Source organism: Aedes albopictus, chromosome 3 (genome assembly GCF_035046485.1).
Source record: "Aedes albopictus strain Foshan chromosome 3, AalbF5, whole genome shotgun sequence".
Taxonomy (NCBI): Eukaryota; Metazoa; Arthropoda; class Insecta; order Diptera; family Culicidae; genus Aedes; species Aedes albopictus.
In genome coordinates, this window is record NC_085138.1 from 246,387,185 (window position 1) to 246,409,538 (window position 22,354).

A 22,354-nucleotide genomic window follows, 5' to 3' on the forward strand; every position below is an offset into this window, starting at 1 on the left:
TATCATCTTATGCAACATCTTATACGATTACTGGTTGTCTGGGCAGTCAAGCAGATCATCGGGGAGTCAACCAGACTATACTAGGTTCGATTTCCGGTCGAACCAGAACCATCTAGTATAGTGGAAATTCCACTGTCTTTCTTGGGCAGAGTATCGTCTTGTCTGCCACACGAACAAATGCAAATATTGTGAAAATTACAACACAACGAGTAGTTGTGAAAAACAATAGTAGTTTCAAAACACTTTCGCCAGCTCTATTCACGACCATCTGTCCATTAAAACCACCAAACAGTATTGCGATGGTAATCATCATCTGAGTACAAGTTCATCTTCATAATATTTCAGTCTTTTCATTCAGAACTGTATCTCTCACATCGGTACACCAATAAAAACCAAAAATGAACCCCCTCAAATGGACTGACAAGATCTGTTTAACGCAATAGTCGCAATTTGGAAGCGCAAAAACACTCTCAATCTCATTCGTAAAAGCCGTCCCCCAAATCAAATTTCATTCAAATGATTTTCTCAATTACCTTCCTCAACCCTCTTCTGGAACGACTGTCGGCCCACCATACTGGATGTGAATGGTCTGCTGCCGTTGGATGCTTATCGGAATCTGTCACATCATTTGCCTGCCTCTACTGGCTGCCCCGAAAGGAAGCCATTTCGAGTGCGATTCAAGGCCAAAAACATCAACCAGCTCTCAAGGGTAAAGTTGTTATAATGGGAAATTTTATCTAATTTTCCCTATCTCGGTGAAACGGACCGCATTGCACTATGAGAGCTACAGTCCAGCAGTTCTACGCGTGGAAATAGAAACTTCCTAATGTAAGGCTGGACGTGCAGTAGATACAATGAATAAAATACACTGAAACCTCCATTTAAGTAAAATCTATTTAGGTCCATCCATTCAGGTAACGTTACCTAAATGGAATTTGATTGTGTTCAGAGTAGTTGGAGTACTTAAGATTACAGAAAAAGTTCGTTAACGGGAAAAAAGCAGAGTTATGGGTTAAGAGTTAAGAGTTAAGGGACGTTTACGAAGTGTTTAAGGGTTAAAAGTTTAAGTGTATCCGAGAACTCCCTGGAATTCAGGCCATCTGATCTACAAGCGTAATCGGTGATCTATTGGAGCATTATGAATGAAATTTATGCTTACACAGCCTCATGGTGCTATGTGTTGTCTAATGGCGAGTTCGTTGTCAGTTTGTGGATCTCCAAGAATTTCCTTGCGTATAGGTCATCGGATCTACCAATGATTCTTTAAGATTCTCCAATAACTCCCTTGAGTATAGGTCATCGAATCTACGTGGGCTACTAGTTGTATCTAAGAGCAATAAGCGACGCAGCGATATCTGTGACAGACAGCTATGATGACAATCAAGGATGACGTCTAATGTCTATACTGGTCTTTCATTCAGTGATAGACACGAGGCAAAGTCAGATCATAGTGGAAAACGTGTAGAAACAAATTAATTATTGAATTACCCAAAATAGTAGTAGTGAATATAGTTGAATTTGATCAGTGGAACTTGAATATTAAGTGAAGTGTGGCTTCTGAAAACCTTTATTATGAAGCTCTGTTCAACGGATGTTTAAAAGCTGGAGTTCGCTCCATAGTATATATTCGAGGTTTGTTGAGGTTATGTCTGCAATGCTTAAGTAATTCCTAAGTCCGATAATTCCGTAGCGCAGTCCGAGGTCATAGTCACGTTCGAGTCCGTAGTCCAGATCCTTTCAACCGCGTCGATAGAATACCTGAAAAGAAAGGTAAGAATATCATAAAATTATATAACAATGTGAACTAATGAAAGAATGATCAAACTAGGTCTCACGTGGTAGAGGTTGTAATCGATTAATAGGGTGCATAGACGACGAAAGGCCTACCAAATTGTAAGATCTCATTTGAAATAGGTTATATTATGAACACTTATACTTACGGATACATTCATTCTTTACAGTCGAAGCACTTTAATACAAAAAAAAGCTATCAAACCCAGTTTTGCCCTTTTCCTACGCCCTACACCATTGACAAACTTCAAAATTCGTGGCATCCCTTGCGGGGAATTCAGGACAAGGAAGGATCCAAAGGACGAAATGGCGAGCAATCCAGTTGCCCCGATTGCCAACGACCAGATAGCGCGGAGGATATGGAAGCACTTCACTTGCGCCAGCGTAAATGCAAGCGTCGCTGGTCGCACATTTGTATGTGGTGACTGTTCCGCTCAGCACAGCGATGACGCGATTACGGTGCATAGCGAATCCAGCCGTGCCAGTTCAACGTCGGTTTTCTCCGTCTGCCTGAGACAGCTGGTGGAAAGACATATGGAGCGTGCCCGTATGGAACTTGTAACTTAACACTTGCATATTTAATGGAATTCAATGGGAAACTATAATAGGAAAAGACTAATTCATTTAAAACACTATAAATTATTTACAAGAAAATTTAAGAACTATTTGCATTTAAGCTCTCTCTCAGGGTCTATCCGGGAGAATCGTTTCTAAGTGGACTCACTTCCCACACTTGCTTCGCGAATTCAATTCCGACACAATCAGAGATAGAGAAAAGGGATTTACGTGCTAATAATTACACTCTAACAAAATTCATAATTTAATTCACTGGTTAGATTTATTTTAATATTTACATGGAGGAATGAGAAGGGTTAAGGATTGAAAGGTTTGCACTTTACATCACCTGGTGGCGGCGACCAATGATTTTCGGCCAGGAACACTTCTCGACCTCTGGGACGTTCGTTCTCTCGTCTGATGCTGGTCGACGTACTTGAGGTGGCCCAGGATGGCTTCGGGCAGACACGGGTACACGATGTAACGGTGTGTATCACTTCGCGTCGGTGTAGGCCCTTAGGCTTTACACACAAGGTTGTCTCGTTCCCGTCGTTTGGATTAGCGGCACAAAGCGATCGGGAACAACTCTCGGGCAACGGTTCACTTCAGTACGGTAACACGGCACAAGGCTGATTTCTGTTCCTACATATAAGGAATATGGAAACTTCGATTTAAAACGCGAGCCACTTTAAAGCTTGGATTTCTGTTACCCAAAAGAGGCCGAAACCTTCTCCAACATTGGCTTTTATAGCATCCCATGACTAGGCATGATCCTCCTAGCTGGAACATTTCCCGGGAGCGATTTGTTTCGGTATAGTTGGTACCGTGCGCCATGATTGAAGTGCATTTATTTTGGAGGGGATAGATTTAGGCGATATCAGGGGGTATAGGAAATGGAATGGGTCAGTGCTGGGAATGGTAACAGTAGTTTGCTTGAATTTGATGAATGTATCGCTGGCTCTTCATATGCGGGAGTAGTTTTTTAGAATCAATATAGGTAGTAGGCGATCTAAAAAAATGCTACAGTAGCAGATTCGACGCGGGAGCTTCAAATGAATTTCATTGAAATTCATTTGTCGTAGGTATTTACTGGAGTTCTTCATTAGGACCATCGTCACCGAAGCACAGTATTTTCCGATGACACGCTCCCGAAAGCCCGTATGTTCCTTGCAGCATCGTCACACCCATGGTTACACCTTCCAAGGATCGGTTATTCCTTGGTCCTCGTAAGCGTCATCCGTGATTCAGCAGGAGGAAATCTCGGAGCAGACTATCTCGTTCCATTATTGAAGTGATCGTGAACGCCGCCGCACCGCACCATACCGATGTGAAAGTGTGAAACGACGCAAATCGGCTTCCGGTTCCCTAAGCTCTCAAGAATCAAGTATATCTATATATATAAAAATGTAGTGGCATACGTGGGACCGCGCATAACTTGCGAACGGAAGGTCCGATTTTGATCGTCTTAGTTTTGTTCTGTAAGTTTTCACCCAAGGAAGGTTTATGAGGCAAAAAACATGGAAATATTGAGAGTTTTTGAAAATCGATCTTCCATACATTTTGTGACCGGGGACTTGGTTTTGGATAGAAACTTGAAACGTCAAAAAACGCAGTAGGCAAGACAAAGTTTGCCGGGTACAGCTAGTTATTTATATGTATGATGGTGCACTGGTGGAGTCAGTTTTCGGTTATAATGTAAGACACCGTTCCAGTTGGTATGTCGGCCGCTAATTGCCAGGCAGCGTAAAAACCCCACGCCAATCAGCGGGCCGTTTATCAGCAATGAAATCACCATCAAAATAATAAATAAAATTTGAACTATAACTGGATGTCTTCTTGTTTCAATACAATCTTTATAAAATAGTTAGCTTTGTTCTCAATTGCTTGAGAGCACGAGAAGGTCCGCCCCGTATGTCCGTCCGATTCTGCCAGCAATAATTCTCGCCATTAATGTATAGATTCTCCAATATTCTCATCCCCGAGAGCCCTACCGATTCATCCAGCGAAGAGCTACCCAACTTTTTACCCAAATCATCCTAAAGCCTTGTTTCCAAGCTTGACCCGTCTAGAGTATCCCGTCAGAACAGAGACATAGCGATCTACTGTAGCAAACTACCGTAGCAACAAAGGGTTTCTAATGAAATTCAACAAACTAGACTACCGTAGCGGACGGTTTTGCATTCATAACCATGGGTAGCTGTGATTTGAATAGTTTTGACTCCGCCAAATGAACTTCGTGATTTTTCCAGCACTGAATGGGATTATTTGAATTCAAATTAATTTATTTTTATTGGATAGCTATTTTAAATTTGTCTTTTAAGTGATGTTATTTATTTACAAGGGAGATTAGGGTAGGCAATAGGAAAAAGTATATACATATTTACAATTTGTGTAGTTTTATCTTATTATTAGAGCATAGTTATTTACACATTTTTTTAGAAAAATGATACAAAAAAAAGGAAAAGAATACAACAAAGAAAAGCAGGTATTGTGAGCTATTTTATAGGTAACAAACTCGAGCTGCAACGGCGCCATCTAGACGAACAGCAGAAGCTGATCGACAAAGCTCTTGGTGGGGAGGAAGCAGAAAACCATCACAGTGACGGTTTATCCGGTGGTACCACCAACGAAGTGATTCCACCAGCTCCCGGCAAGCGCCTTGCGACGCCGCTCCCTCCCGGTGCACCTCTTTTTATTTTTTTTTTCCTTCTAAACCATAGGGGGATACATCTGCTCATCAGACACCCTAACAGGAAGGTTAGGGTAGTGTGGGGTTAAGGCCGTCTTCTACAACGCCAGTAGAAGCCAGGACTACTCTCTCCTCGACCCACTAAAACACATTCCTATGGTCGCCAAACCCTACGTCTCTCCGGAACCACCAAGAAGGCATTGCTTCAGAGAGGGGCTAGTGCATATCGCACCCTCAAGGTTAGCTGCCGTAGCCTAGCAGCAACGAACATCGATGACTCGCTCTGGAGAGTCCATCACGATAGCATGCTGGCGCTTAGCCAGTTTCCCGAGTGGTCCTCGCCACTCCCTTTGTCCTCGGAAGGCGGGCAGGGTCAACCCCGCCCGCGCCCTACTGCTGAGCGGACATCAAGAACTGATGCCCACGTGCAACCCGATCTGACCTGCCCGCAAAGGAAGGGTATCACTACCCTTCAGGCCCTATCAGATGCACCCGTAGGTTGCAGACAGCAGGATCTCACCTACCCCGACCCTTGCCGGGGACCCCTTTCCAACCGCGGGCTCAGATCCAACCCAGTAGACCGACGCCACGACAGCACCGCTACCGGGACTTCCTCTCCGCGGCCACTTAATCGCTGTAAGGGTCGATCTCGACCGCAGGGCACCGGTATGACCTACGAAGCCGACTTCGAACCCCTGGACCACCTCTTGTACTGCATCTGGACTAGCCATTCTCCGAGTCCACGCGCCACCTCCTCTGTAGCTCCCAGACGATATGGGTGATAGCCGTTGAAATGGCATTCCAGCTAATCTCATCCCTACACATTCTCTGGACCAAGTTGTCCGGAGTTGTGTCCTCCCCGCATGTGGCAAGCATGCGGTCACGCATTGTGCGAAAACGCGGGCACACGAACAAAACGTGTTCCGCCGTTTCCTCTAAACCATTGCACACTGGGCATTCGGGAGAATCCGCATGCCCGAAACGGTGTAGATACTGTCGGAAGCAACCATGACCTGTAAGGACCTGTGTCAGGTGGAATGTAACTTCCCCATGGCGCCTATTAATCCAACTATCTACCCTCGATATCAACCTATGGGTCCACCTACCTTTGGTGGAACTGTCCCGCGCGCGCTGCCATTTGACCATAGAGGCCATCCTGACAGTCCTGCTTATGCCTCTTGTGCCGCGCATTTCGAAGCACTCCATGTCCTCACTGATAAGAATGCTGATAGGCACCATACCAGTAATGACACAGAGAGTGTCGTGTGACACGGTACGGTACGCGCTTGCAACCCTCAGACACATAAGCCTGTAAGCACTTTCCAGCTTCTGTCGGTAGTATTCAGTACTTAGCGCGGTACCCCACGCCGGGCCGCCATACCTAAGTATGGACGTAGCAACACTAGCCAGAAGCTTGCGCTTACTGGCGTACACCGCTGAGCTATTGGACATCATCCGGGACAGTGCCGCAATAGCTGTGGAGGCTCTTTTACAGGCATAATCGAAGTGGCTACCGAAGGTAAGCTTATCGTCGATCATCACGCCCAAGTGCTTGACAGAGCGCTTTGACAGGGTAGTGCACTCTCCTACACTGATCTCCGTCTGCTGCGCCGACTGCATGTTGTTAACAACCGTCACCTCTGTCTTGTGGTGAGCCAGCTCCAGTTTCCTGGACCGCATCCACGCCTCCACAACCTTGATCCCACCCCACCCCCCCCCCCCCGCGTGGTCATTAGTCCATACAAAATTTTTTATTCGTCCATACAAAATGCTCATTGGCCGAAACCCCCCCCCCCCCTCATGACCACGTGGTTTATGGACAGCCCCCAATCACCACTCCCACTGGGTACTCTTACCTCAACACCTCGTCGTACATGACATTCCATAACACCGGACCCAGGATGGAACCTTGCGGGACTCCTGAGATTATGTGAAAGCACTTCCGACCCACCTCCGTGTCGTAAACTAGTACGCGATTCTGGAAGTAGCTTCCGAGAATCTTGTACAAGTACTCCGGTATCCCCAGACGCAAGAGCGCATCGGCAATAGCAGCCCAACTGGCGCTGTTAAATGCATTCCTTACATCCAGAGTCACTACCCCGCAGAAGCGAATTCCCCTCCTCTTAGGCTCGAGCGCTTTCTCGGCGGTTTTTGTAACTGACAAGATAGCGTCTACGGTGGACCTCCCCTTCCGGAAGCCATACTGGTTGCTCGAAAGACCATTTACTCCCTCAGTGAACCGCAACATTCTATTGAGGATGATCTTTTCGAGCACCTTCCCCGCCGTGTCAATCAAGCATATTGGTCTATATGCCGACGGGTCTCCGGGTGGTTTCCCCGCCTTTGGCAATAGTACCAGGCTCTGCCTCTTCCAAGCTTCTGGGAAAACTCCCTCGTCCAGGCATTTCTGCATAGCAGACCTGAACATCTCGGGAGCCTCTGCAATAGCTACTTTTAAGGCCAGGTTCGGAACTCCGTCCGGACCTGGGGCCTTACCCACGCTAAGGGACTTGGCTATCCCCACAAGTTCCACATCGGTGACCCTTTCCTCATCGCCAGCCCCAGTCCCCGGCTGTCCTACGGAAAGAGGCCAAGGTCTAGGATCATGACGCGGAAAAAGTCCTCCAATGATCCCCTCCAACATCTCTAGAGATTGCTCTGTAGGAGCCATTACATCTCTCGTCTTGGCCATAACGATCCTGTAGGCGTCACCCCACGGGTTCGTATTGGCACTCTGACAGAGACCCTCAAAGCAGGTCTTGAGCGCGGATTTTGCAGCGGCGAACACCACCCGCTGTTCGTTTCGCTCTTCCTCTGATCGTGCTCGCTGCATCCGCCGCCTAGCCCGTAGGCAGGCGCGGCGCAGGTCCGCAATCGCGTCGGTCCACCAGTAAGCCGGTGGCGTCCCATTTCTAGGGTGGACTCGCCTAGGCATGGTCGCATCACACGCACGTGAGAGCACCGCTACCAGCTCGTCGCCGTCTAAACCGATTAAGTTTCGCTCACGGCGGAGCGCTTCCCTAAATACCCCGGTGCACCTCTAGCATCGTCCGATTGACGATCAAAGGCACTATCCGACACTCCCAAGTCGGCTGCTCCAGTTGTGGAATCGATTCCACTTACGGCGCTGGAGCCGAACTCAGTGAAGCTTCTGCAAGGCATGAAAGACCCCCAAGTTGCCCTGCGGGAACTCAGAGCTAGGGTTGAGCTGTGCGAGAAGCGCGCCAATCCTACGCCCGACGACCTGGTTGACCTACAAGCTCAACTGGAACTGTACCGGAAAATTCTGGAAGGGATCCAGACCAGTACATCGACCAACGAATCGGTTCAACGGCCGGACGCGAGCAGCACGATGAAGTTACAGCCACCAAAGCCAGCGGCGAGCACGTCGCGCATGGTGAAGGAGACCGGTGCAATTCCGAAAACAAATCGGTCACTGCTTACGGTTGCCCAGGAAGATCTGATGCAGCCCAACAGTCCTTCTCAAGAAGGGGCAGTAGGAGGATGCCAACCGTCCGAGCGATATTTGGCCGCTGAAGCTGCCGGTAAGCCAATCTGGCGGACCATCAGTAAATCGAGCATTCGAGTCATCGAAAATGCGCCCGAATCTCTTGGAACCCCCAGGTAAGCGTCAAGCCTTGAGTAATTTGTTTGAAAATACAACCCTATTCGCCTCTGGCGATTGCCCCACGACCAATTTTCCAACAACCCGAGAGCAGCAGCGTGTTGACGCGCGCCCGGGAGAAAGTTATCTGCCTCCTACACATTCTCATGAACAGCTGCGAGATACACTCGCGCACTCGGGCTATGCGACTTTGCCCTACAGTCAACCCGAACGCAATTCAACCGGTATGCAAACGCGTAATTGCCCCTCGCATGTGGTTGAATCCACTCCGCCCCCTCGTCAGTCAGATAGCGCCCAACCAAACCAAGTGATTTCCCAACCAGACCCATTCCGCCGCACACAACAGCAGCTTGCAGCAAGACAGTCCCTGGCTAAGGATCTTCCTCGATTCAGCGGAGACCCAGCTGAATGGCCGATCTTCATCTCGAACTACCGCTACACGACGGAAGCTTGTGGCTTTTCGGATGGAGAAAACATGCTTCGTCTACAACGGTGCTTGACTGGATCTGCGCTCGAAACAGTACGTAGTCGGTTGGTGTTACCAGCAGCGGTACCTCAAGTGATCGCATGCGGTTTGGGCGACCGGAATTGCTGATCAACGCCCTGTTACGTAAGGTGCGGGACATTCCTGCCCCAAGGCCCGATCGGCTCGAAGGGCTCATCGATTTCGGAATGGCGGTGCAGGCTTTGTGCGACCATATTGAAGCGACGAACGAACGCGCTCATCTATCGAATCCGTCACTTTTGCAGGAGCTCGTGGCGAAGCTTCCCACTGATCAACGGATGATGTGGGCCGGATATAAGCGAGGATTTCCTCACGCAGATTTGAAAACCTTCGGCGACTATATGTCATCGGTGGTGCGGGACGCAACCAGCGTAGTCACCTTTGAGCCGGAGACGAGACGGAGCGGCGCTCGAGACCGTCCGAGGCAAAAGGGATTCATCAACTCCCACGCGACGGAGTCATCCAGCAGATCAGGAGATTCATCGCGTGAGCCGAAGGAGACACCGAAACAGTTCGATTGCGCTCACTGCAACAAACGCGGACACCGAGTTCGCGATTGCAGTGCTTTCAAGCAGTTAAACGTTGACGACCGATGGAGACGAGTTCGATCGTTGGGCTTGTGTCAGAACTGTTTGTTCAGTCACGGACGGCGTGCGTGTCGAGGTCGAAAAACGTGTGATATCGAAGGCTGCCAGTTTCGACACCATCCGCTCCTTCACTCCCCTAGAGGCCCTCCAAAATCATCAGAACACACGATGCAGGTGGCGGAAAATCACACCCATCGCCGCTTAACTTCACCGACCCTCTTCCGAATCATTCCAGTAACCCTGCATGGGACTAAAGGCTCGATCAACACCTTCGCATTTCTTGACGAAGGGTCCGACCTGACACTGATAGAAAGTGATTTGGCTGCTTCGCTTGGAGTGGAAGGCACTCAACTACCGCTTTGCCTACGGTGGACAGGGAATACATCACGCGTGGAAAAGGAGTCACAGCAAATTACAATCGAAATCGCCGGAATTGGACTAGACAAGCGGCACAAACTTCTGAACGCGAGAACCGTCAATAGCCTCGGACTACCACGCCAAACCTTCGAGGTTGAAGATGCGGTTAAGAAGCACAAACATTCCGCTATCCAGCTACCGCGATGCAGTACCCAAGATCCTCATCGGTGTAGACAACTTGCGGCTGGCACTGCCTCTGAAGGTGCGAGAAGGGGATGAGCCAGCACCGGTGGCAGTAAAAACCAGACTTGGCTGGTGCGTATACGGTCCCCGGGGGAGCAGTAGCCTTGAATCTCACAGCTTCCATATTTGTGAGTGCTCTTGTGATGAAACACTTCACGAGGCGGTGAAAGACTTCTTTGTTATCGAAGGAGCTGGAGCGGGTCCGACAGCAACCTCGATGAAGAAGGAAGATGAACGGGCGCTAACCATAATGGAAGCGACAACTCATCGGGTTGGGAATCGCTTCGAAATGGGACTTATTTGGAAGGAAGACCATGTAGAGTTCCCGAACAGCTATTCCATGGCAGTGCGTCGGTTGGAATGCCTTGAACGCAGGATGGAACGTGACCCGGGTCTGAAGGAGAATCTACACCGGCAAATACAGGAGTACGAAGCGAAAGGATATGCACACAAGGCTACAGCAGCGGAAATGGAAGCAGCGGATCCAAGAAGAGTGTGGCACCTCCCGGTCGGAGCGGTCATTAACCCCAAGAAACCGGGGAAAGTCCGCGTCATCTGGGACGCTGCGGCCAAGGTGGACGGCGTATCGCTCAAAGGCCTCAAAGGCCCGGATCAACTTTTTTCCCTTCCTGCGATTCTCTTCCGTTTCCGATTGTACCAGGTGGTGGTCAGCTCGGATATACAGGAAATGTTCCACCAGATACAAATCCGAGAAGCCGACAAGAATTCCCAGCGTTTCTTGTGGCGCAATAACCCATCTGAAAAGCCGACGGTATACCTGATGGACGTTGCCACATTTGGCAGCACTTGCTCGCCGGCGTCGGCGCAGTTCGTTAAAAATCGGAACGCCGAACAACACCGACAGCTGTATCCGGAAGCGGTGAAAGCGATTATCGACGACCACTACGTGGACGATTACCTGGCTAGTTTCGGCACGGAAGAAGAAGCAGCAAAGGTGGCACGCGATGTACGACACGTACACGGTAACGGAGGTTTTAAGCTGCACAAGTGGCGGTCCAATAGCTGCACAGTGCTAGATCGGCTGGGTGAAGTTCCACTGGCAGAGGAAAAGCAGCTGAAACTCGTCGACGGCGTGGCGACGGAAAGAGTGCTCGGAATGTTATGGTGTCCTTCCACGGATGAGCTGAGTTTTTCCACCCAGATGAGTGAGGAAGTCCAGGCGCTGATTAAAACGTCCACGCGACCGACAAAGAGGCAGGTACTACGGTGCTTGATGACGCTGTTTGATCCATTAGGGTTGCTCTCACCGTTCCTCATCCATGGCAAAGTCCTGATCCAGGACATCTGGAGAGAAGGCACTGAATGGGACGAACAAGTCGAACAGATATCTCTGCAAAATGGCAGCGGTGGGTGCAAATGATTGAGTACATTTCCGGGGTGCGCATTCCAAGATGTTACTTCCGGTATGCGAATCAGAAGACATACCTCAACTCCGAACTCCATGTGTTTGTCGATGCGAGTGAGGTGGCGTACTCTTGTGTAATTTATTTGCGCACGCTCGACACAGAAGCTGATCCGCAGTGTTGCTTGATTGCCGCCAAATCGAAAGTTGCTCCGCCAAAGCCATGGTCGATTCCCAGGCTGGAACTACAAGGGTGCGTCTTGGGCGTACGTTGGTCGAAGTTCGTCCGGGAAAACCACGGAGTTCCTGTTTCCAAGATGGTGTTTTGGACAGATTCCAGAACAGCCTTGGCCTGGATAAAGGCCAACCCTAGGAACTACCGACAGTACGTGTCCTTTAGAGTAGCCGAGATTCTGGAGAACACCACGGCAAGCGATTGGAGATGGGTGCCATCGAAATCTAACCCAGCAGATGAAGCTACTAAATGGGGAAGCGGCCCGTACTTCGATCCCAACAGTAAGTGGTTCCAGGGCCCCGAGTTCTTACGTCTACCGGAGACTCAGTGGCTGCGTCCCAAAGAGCCAGTGACCGCTACTTTAGAGGAAATACGTGCATCAATCCTGCACCATTGTTCGATCGAGCCAGTGATTGACTTCGTCCGGTTTTCCTCCTGGAACCGACTACTACGATCAACAGCTTTCGCTCTCCGATTCGTAAACAACACAGACAAAACGCAGACGAAATATGCAGGACAACTACAGCAAGCTGAACTTCGAGCAGCAGAGATTACGATTTTCAAGCTTGTACAACGCGAGTCCTATCCCGATGAGATCGCTGCACTCTGCACCAAGGCGTCGAATGAAACCGGACAGGAGGCCCTTGGGAAGCCCGGATAAAAAATTACCATTCATTACATGGTAAATATTATTAACAAATGACTGGTTTTATTGTTCACAATAAAACACATAGTAGATATATTGTTACTTTTTGCAATAGAAATCAAGCCCATATAGTTCGTACAATAAGTGAACATTAGCTTTATTAGTGACTGATTGATTCGATTGTTTTTCAATAGTTCTATAATAATTTAAAGTTACTATCAGTAAAAATTAATTTAAGTTGTTTTTAAATAGTTGCAAAAGTGCCTGCAAAGTTCTCATGGACTTTTTATTAAAAAAAGAGTTTATTTCTCAATTACACTTAAAAACAATTTGTAACAAATAAATAACAATAAGTATTATTGTTGCTTGGATCATGTTTGTATAATCAAATACAAAATCACTTGACATATTTTTTATAGTTTTTGTTTTAAATTTGAGTACAGTAGATGTTTCGGTTATCGAATGTTATTCGCTAAAACTGACAGACGTCAAGCCGTGTTGGCAGAGGAAGCTCTCAATGAATAACTGAGGAAGTACCGTAATCCGGGGTCAAATTGATCACTTTAAAACAACTTTTGCGGATAACATTAGTGACAATTCAAATATTGCCAAAAGAATTTCTGTAAAATCAGTACCCAGTGGATCTCCATGGAATCACGTGACAGAATTTTGTTCAACAAATTTAAACTTTAAGTTAAATAACTTCAAACATCATTAAATTGGAAATGCCACTTTGGGGCGAAATTGATCAGTATGCAATTAAGCATCGGTTGGAAAGGAAAATTCCCTTGTCCGCTTAATTTTACCCTTCTAAAACCGAATAACGCGTTTAAAATCTTACAACTAGTGAATTTAATGCTTTAAATGCAAAATTAAATTTTGAAATATCCCCTTAAACGCCTGCAGGTAGGCAATTTCATTTGAAATAAGTGATTTCTGTTACAATAAATGACTATTTCAACATAAAATGAACTTTTTTTTTAACTGTTTCATGTTCTTATTAGCTACATAACTTTCCAACCAAGGCTCCACAAAAATGTTAAAACAGAGAATTTACGGGAAGTCCTATTAGCAATCGATTGTTTAGTAGCCATGATTATAGCTAAATGTGTGATACATTGCAAATTCCTGAAAAATTAGGGCAAAACTAACCTTTTTCTAAAACAATAAAATTCTACACTCATCTCTAGATATCTACGTACCAGATGACGTAGAAAGTTTAAGATCATTACGACGCTTAAGAGTTCCTAGTATTGAATAACAATGTAGTAGCCGAATGATCAATTTCACCCCGCTGATCAATTTGACCCCGGTTTACGGTACTTATAGAAAACTAGCTGAAAAGCAGGTTTAGCCAAGTGAGGATGTTAAGACAAGAAAAAGATGAACAATGATTTTTCTAATGTTTTCCAATAAATTAAAGGGATCTAGTAAATAGTAAACTACCATTGATAACAATACAAATACAATTAGTTTAATGGGGTCAATTGAACCGATGTTAAAATAAACATGCAATAATATTTGTTGTTATATTAAACAGATTTCGCCTTTGAAAAACCAAAGAATTCATATTTCTTGGTAACATTTTTCTCCAGCATTTACAGATACTAATGGCCACATGAATTGTGAACGATTTATGGCATGGATCATACGACCTGAGGTCTGACTTGTGATATTTGGCAGTTATTTGAAAAGATTGAAGATAGATCTTATCGACAGCTGCCAAGCAATACATACCAGACAGACATCAGAGTGTTTGATTGTTATCATAAAATGTGCATATCATTCTGGCGGACGTTAGTGCTCGTAAATGCTGGATATAAATGTTAGCGGGAAATATAAATTCTATGGATTTTCAAAAGCGAAAACTGCTTACAAATAACAACAAATATTATTGTATTTTTTTGTAACAATGATTCATTTGACGCCATTCAATTAATTGTATTTGTATTGTAAGAACAATGAAAAAACATTAAGATATATTGTTATCTTTTGAAAATTGCCCTAAAAATGTCTCATAAAAACACAATACATTCTATTGTTTTTCGCTTAAAAGTGTATGAAAATTTTCTCAAAATTTTATGGTTAAGATACATAACGACCACCATTTTTTATTGTAAAAGTGCCATTTACCATTCGCCGAATGGTATAGAACAATAGGGGTGATGGTGAGTGTGTTGTGTAAATTACAATATGTTTAATGGTGAATATTTTTCGAAAAAATGGTGTTGTAACAATAAAATTTATCGTATTTTTATGATACTTTTTATCAGGGAGCAGAGCTCCATCTACCGACTTATGATGATTCTGGACGAGAACGGCTTGATGCGCGAGCGCGGACGAATCGGGACGACTGGAGACATCTGTTATAGCGTGCGTCATCCAATTATCCTTCCGAGAAAGCACCAGGTCACGGAGCTTCTGGTTTACCGATATCATCAGCAGTATCTTCACGGCAATGCGGAAACCGTTGTTAACGAGATCCGCCAGGTGTACAACATCCCAAGACTGCGTTTGATAGTTAAGAAAGTAAGTCGTGACTGCCCATTTTGTAAGATCCGTCGAGCGAGACCAGCGATTCCACCAATGGCGCCCCTTCCAGCTGTGCGCCTAGCACATCATGAACGAGCCTTCACCTACACAGGGGTTGACTACTTCGGATCGCTGTTAGTGAAACTAGGAAGATCCAATGTTAAACGATGGATCGCTCTGTTCACGTGCCTAACGGTGCGTGCCGTCTATCTCGAAGTCGCCTATACGCTGTCTACGGAGTCGTGCATTTCATGTGTTCGTCGATTTGTGGGTCGCCGGGGATCACCCGCCGAATTCTTCAGCGACAACGGCACAAATTTCCAAGGAGCTGAACGAGTACTGCAGCATCAGATAAGCCAGGGACTGTCCGCAACGTTCACCAACACCGACACGAAGTGGAACTTCATTCCACCGGGAGCACCGCATATGGGCGGAGCATGGGAACGCTAGGTACAGTCGGTAAAGGTTGCAATCGCTGAAGCGTACTCTGAAGGAAAGCTGGACGACGAGGGGCTGCAAACGCTGGTCGTGGAGGCGGAGCATTAGCCTGGTACACGGTTTATATGGAAACATACAAAAAATGGAAAAAACTCAAGTTCCTGTATACTTTTTGAGTTCAACTTTGGTCCCATATCAACTGTGCAAAATTTCAGATTGATCGGAAAAACTATATTTTAGTGCCCGCCATTCTTAGTTTTTCATACGATTTACTATGGGGAAATTTTACTCCTGCAAAGAAAAATCGCTAGGAGTCACCCCTAGATCCCTAAAAATAAGTCGACGAATGATTTCTGTAGAAAACTTCACAAGGAATCAGACCTCTGAAGATAGCAAATCGATGCAACGTTCGTGGAAAAAGTTATTAGGCCTCACCCGATCGATAAAATAACGAGATTTTATTATTTATTGTTATTCCTTACATGTTAAACAGCGTTTGCATGCCATTTGGTTTTCAGTCAATAACTTTTTTTACATGCCGCAGATCGCTTTGCGGTCTTCGGAGGATTGGTTCCTCGTAAAATTTCCAACAGAAATCATTCAACGATTTATTTTTAGGGATTAAGGGGCAACCTGTGGCGATTTTTCTTTGAAAAAGTGATTTTCCCCATACTAAATCGTATGAAAACTTAAAATGTCTGGCGCTAAAATATAGTTTCTCCGATCGATCTGAAATTTTGCCCGGTTGGTATGGGACCAAAATAGAACTCAAAAAGTGTACAGGAGTAAAATGTCTTTTTGTGTCCCACGCTACGGAGCATATGGTGCACACCAAAAATCAATTTAAGATTTCAGCAAAATGCTTTGCTGAATCCCAATCAGCAAACATGAACTTTACTGAAAAAATCAGTAAACCGACTGTGTTTGCCGAGAACCAGCAAAGTCGTCTGAATTTCTGAAAATTCAGTATTTTTTTCCGACCTGTCAAAATAGAAAAAAAACATGGCTGTGTACACCACTTATTCCATCGATGCCTAAATCCAGTATGTCCAGGAGTGTTTTCGTTGTAAAGTGTTTTAAATGCATGATTCAACAGTACCATCCCTCCATGCAGGTATGTATCAATATTCAACGCAAATAACTGCTATTATTTTCGTATCTTTCTTCTTTTAAGGACTGTTCATTAAAGAAAGCGGACACCTGTTTTTCAATAGAAAGTATTTATTTTCGAACATATTCATATGTTTATTTTTTATCAATGACTATCAACATACATGTGGTCGAATTCGCGTGAGATTGAACATTTACTTCGTATTTCTGATGAACGCTAGGACTTTCCTCTTGATACCTCCCATTAGATTCTGCACAACTTTCTTTGTAATCTTTCGTTGTGCCACAGACCAAATTTTCTTGAATCAATCAACATAGGTAGTTTGCTTCTCATCCATCTTTCTTGAGATGCCGCTTAACTATTGTCCACTATCTTTCCACAGGACGCAGTTAAGAGAAGTTTGGTGGATTTTGCCATTTTTCGACGAAATCGACTTTTTCCGTCTTAAGCATCTCTGGTGTAGAAGAAACGAAATACGCGGATGCCAGATCCGGCCAAAACAATGGAGGATCCGTATGTTTCCGGTAGATGGGTAGAAGTCGTTTTTTGATGCATTCTTCTCTGTTATTTTCACCGTTAATTGTTCACAACGGGAATATTTATGAAATATGAATATTTTTTTGAGCCGCATGAACAATTGGCTTGTCACACAAAAAACTTTTTCCCAATTTTTTCGGTTCTGATGAACCCTACATCATTCGGCACATCTGTCCCCTGCTCAGCGTTGAAAAATTGCGGTCCCGGAAGTGTACTAGTATGCCAATTCTCGAAACGACAACTTTTTGGAACACTATTTGTGCAGAATTAAAAGCTAGTCGCTAAGCTTATCCGACCCATCGCTCGAAATTTCTCACTTTTTTCCGTTTTCTTTGAGTGCAGAGTATCTGTACGCACAAATCTCATTACGAGAATGAGAAAAGTTGGCTTTGAGCACATAAAAATTCTGTGAGCTTGAGACTCGCGATGCTGGTGCACATCACATTAGCATTACGAGTCTCAATGAGCCGTCTCAATGAGACAAGTCTCAGAGCACCTGTCATTATGCTAAAAAGTTGTCGAGTCGGGTAGGTAATTTTTTTTTTTTTTTTTTTTTTTTTTTTTAATAAAAGTACGTTTATTGTCGAAATTGTTTAGTAAAAATTATACAAATAATCATTTAAACTACGATTTGGAAAGCAAAATTTAGTTCATCAGTATCTACTCTACCATTGCAATTATCAATGAAAGTGATATAAACAACTAAGTGCTTCAAAACAGTTGATTTCTTTCTCGCCGAAAGTCGCTCAAGCGCTGGTCGCATTAGTTCCCCACTGTCGAAAACACGCCGTCCTACTGGAAATATCGCCGCCAGTTTCTGCTGCAGCAGACGGGTCGCTTCATTCACTCTGGGGCAGTCGAAGAATTTGTGCTGTACGGTTTCTACTGCTGCCGCACAATGCGTACACTGATCTCCGTCGGTTCGTCGCATCCTAGACAAAAGCCGCCGGTGCGGTATCTTTTGGTTGACCCAAATGTAGAGTGTGCTCCTTTCCACGGATGAAAGAGCACGCGCCGAAATGTTCTTCCACACTTGCCTCCAGTTGGTGTTGGGGTTTTCTACTTCCACTTTCGGTCTGTCCGTTCTCTCGATCAAGAAGCGGTTTATTAGATCGGCGGAGGGGTGTTGGCGGATTTGGAAAGGGAGAGTGGGATAGTTGTTCAGGATAATTTTTAAGCAAGGAAGATCGGCGATATCGTTTGCTCTAGGGGGATTGGCTTGGTGAAGTAGGGAGCTATAATGAGGAAGGGATTCGATCTCGTGCATATGACGGTTGACTAGTAAGGCCTGACATTTGAAGGCCGGCAGGTGCAGTTTTACTCCACCGTCCTCTCTGTTGCGTGCCAACTGCTGCATGGGGACAGTCGCAGCCATTCCTCGGAAAAGGTATCTCCGCATGGTTGCCGTTACTTTCGCAAGATGTGCTGCTGATGGTGCCAACTGAGCACCAATGTACCACATTTTAGAACATAGGAAGGTATTCAGCAAAGTAACTTTTTGTTGAAGCGTTAAGTTTCGCATGGAATGTAGCCAAACTTGCCGAGAAAAGTTGGTTACCAGGGTGTCCCAGTTTAGCGACACCATTTCTCGCACTGAGTTTGAGAATATTACTCCTAGGATTCTCATAGTAGCATCTGTCCGAAGCCATGGAACGACCAACGGATTGGTCAGTGCACCAACGTCTATTGCGATCGTTTTTGCTTCATTCATGCGTGCCCCTGAGACTCGTCCGAAGCTTCTAAACAGACTTCTCATCGCATCGATCTGATCCACCCTTGTTACGATGGCACTGATATCATCAGCGTAAGCAACAATCAGATCTCCACCACACACTTGTTCCAACTTACGTAGCAGAGGGTGTAGGTAGAGAACGAAGAGGTGCATAGAAAGGGGATCCCCTTGCCGAACCGATCGCTGGATTGGAAATGATGCGGACAAATAACCGTTTATTAGCACCCGCGATGAGGATACTGCTGCTATATTCGATAGAAGATTCACTAGCTCCACGTTGATTCCCAAAGAACGCATCGTTTTGAATAGAAAATGTTGGTCTACTCGATCGAAAGCGTGATCCAAATCAAATCCAATCAGTTTTGCCGCCCGTCCGTTGGCTTTAAGGTGGGCGATTTTATCCTTTATGGCGAGCGTGGCTTGAAAAATGTTTTTTCCGTCATTTGAACATTTTTGTGAGCCGGTCAACACATTGTGCGTCTGAAGTACACTTTCAAGCCGTTGTTATAGGATGCGTGATAAAATTTTGTAATCAAAATTAATCAAACTTATTGGTCGATAGGAACGAGCAGTGTCGCCCGCACCACGTTTCTTTACCAATACGATGACTCCATCGACAAATTGTGATGGAATGTGTGACCTAAGCGCTTCATTCACGACTAGGTTCAGCTCCCGATGAATCACATCGAACGACCTGAGATAGAACTCTTTAGGTAGGCCGTCTGGACCGGGGGACTTTTTTGATGCGCTTGTCCGGATTGCCGCTAGAATATCGCTTGTTGTGATCTCATCCATGCAGGCTGTATTTGTGTCGTCTTGTTCGGGGATGATTCTGGCACAGTCGAACGTTCCTCCTTCCTGCTCTTCTTCTACCGTTTCTCGTGCATACAGCTCGGTGAAATATCGCACCATGTGGTCCCGAATCGCTTCGGAATTGTCGATCACCTCATCTCTTTCATTTCGCAGCTGCTGGATTGTCGTTTTGCGTCTCGCTCGCTCACCAAGCTGGAAGGTTGATATTGGTTCGCCAGCAACGAAGGTTTCATTTATTCGGTAGAACAATTCCGAGAACCGACGCTGATGCGATAGCATTTCTGCTTTTATTCGGTTGATTGTAGTGAGCATGGCATGGTTGTTGTGGTAGCTATCATACGCTTGTCGTAGCCGCTCGTATAGGCGCTGCTGCTCATTATGGAAACAATTGAAGGCAAGCTTAGATTTCCATCGGAAAAAAGATTGGATTTTTGGTTTAGCGCATGATAGCCACCATTCCATCCACGATGCGAAGTTACGGCGCTGGCGAGTCCAGTACTGCCATCGTATTTGGAGCTCGTTGATGTTATCGGTCGAGAGGACATGTGGGCGAAGCGACCAGAAGCCACGACCGGGTGCTTTATCAGGTAGAGGAAGACACATTCGCACAGTAACAGCTTTGTGGTCTGAAAAGCAACATACATGAACAGCTGTTGTTCTCAGCTGTTCTCGCAGGCTTTCGCTGACGTAGAGCCGATCAAGCCTGGACGAGGAATTGTATGTTATGTATGTGTATCCCGACTCGCGTGTTCGGAGCCGCTGCCACACATCGTACATCCGAAGCTGTTGAATTGTGTTTTGGAGTGCGGGGCTAGAGTTTGATCCCGTTGCATCACTCTGTCGAATGACGCAGTTGAAGTCTCCCCCAAATACGACATGATCGGTGTGATGTCGGAGATAGTATGCGACAGTGTTGGTAAAAAAACGTTCACGCTCGGCCCGAAGTGCCGAACCTGACGGGGCATAGACAGTGCAGAGGGTGGTATTGTGCACACGTAGTGCAAGCAATCTTCCGTCTAGACTTTTTTCGATGTGCGAGTATTTGATGTGCTCTTTCAGAGCGATTGCCGTTCCTCTCCTTGAATGATCTATATTGCAGATGACGTTGTAGCCAGGTAGTGCCAGCTGCTCATTTTCCACCTCCTGCAGGAAAACGATATCTAGGTCGGTAGTACGGATGAACGTGCGCAGTGCGTTTATTTTTGTTGGGTTGGTGATAGTGTTTATATTGATGGTCCCGATGTTCACACTTGTGTAATCCATTATTGACGCATTTCGTCCCCGGAGACTCGATCGTGTTTGGCTTCGTTGCTGGGTCGCATTTTCTTCCCTGGAGGTGATGATCGTCCGTGGCTTCGTAGTTTTCGGCTGCTGCTAGATTGACACGACGTCTGCGAGCTATCGGTTTCGTTACCGTCAGCTTTGCGAAGTGATGTGAAGCTGCCGATCGGGGTTGGACTCGGTTGGGTATGGACGACGGCTTGCACTCCAGCTCCGGCTGATTTGGAAGCGGGAGGGGGCATTTGGTTCGTTGTAGACTGTGACGTGTTCGTAGAAGTGGACTGACGTAGAATGTTTGCTTGTGTGTTTTGTCGATGATCGTTCGGCTTAACCGACGGTTGTTGTTTCGTAACGTTGGCATATGACTGGTCAGCCGCTAGTTTCTGCACAAGCAGCTTTTTGTTTTGGACACAAGGGATACCCACATGCACAAATTCTTGACAATGCAGGCACGTTTGCCGCTGCCCCTTGTAGCCCACCGCCGTATCTTCACCACGAATCGTCACGAGTGAAGGAATGTTTCTCTTCACCACCATACGTGCGATGCGCACGCCTGTCTTGACGCCACCGAAAGGAGAGCGTTCGTCCCACAGGAGATCGCGAATATTGAGAACGTCGCCGTATTCGGCGAGAAACTCAGAAATTTCATCGTTGGAAACATCATTGGAGAGATCGAACAGACGAACCTCAACTGCTCCGTCCTCCATCATGATTCGCAGTTTGTATACTTTTCCGTCAAACACGAACTCGTGTTTGTTGTCGTGCTGATGGACGATCTTCTCGGCGAGCTCGAGGCTGTTGACCTCCACGAAGGTACAGCTCAGCCGTCTACTCGGTTGTAGAAGAAGCACGTTTTCTCGCGTGAGACCGAGTTCTTTTCCAACGAATTTATGGATTTCATCGTGGGAAAGTTGCTTCGGAAACTGCGAGTAGTCGACGCGAAACGTGTTTTCGCGGCGCGGCATCGCGGGATTACGATGACGCGGATAACTACGACAACGGCAGTGTAGAAAACTGACAAAAAACGTACGAAATAGTCTGTGATCGACTCCCGATATTCGCTCATTCGATATAAACGACCGATCGATTCGGAAGCTGAGCTCTAACTGGTAATCATGAACTTGCTTCTAAATTATTTGATTTTTGCAGCCTCAAGAGTTTCGTCCTACAACAAGCCCACTGCATTTGGCCAATGTGTATGAAAACTTAAGTTAATGGAAACAAAATTGACATCACCAACAGCAAACAGCGAAGCACCGCGGACATCACTATTGATTTCAAAATTAATTAATAAAGAAGTGCAAACGCAGGTTG

At 46.0% G+C, this 22,354-nt stretch overlaps 1 protein-coding gene and 1 long non-coding RNA gene across 2 annotated transcripts in view; one reads left to right on the top strand and one right to left on the bottom strand.

The window, feature by feature from the left end:
* LOC134291769 (uncharacterized) overlaps positions 1–22,354 on the top strand; it is a 582,206-nt gene that overhangs the window by 48,568 nt on the left and 511,284 nt on the right. The window lies entirely within an intron of this gene.
* Positions 2,608–3,221, bottom strand: LOC134289989 (uncharacterized). The gene is made up of 2 exons (XR_009998783.1): positions 3,057–3,221; positions 2,608–2,988 (listed from the first exon to the last, which is right to left on the bottom strand). It is a non-coding gene; the product is annotated as an uncharacterized LOC134289989 (long non-coding RNA).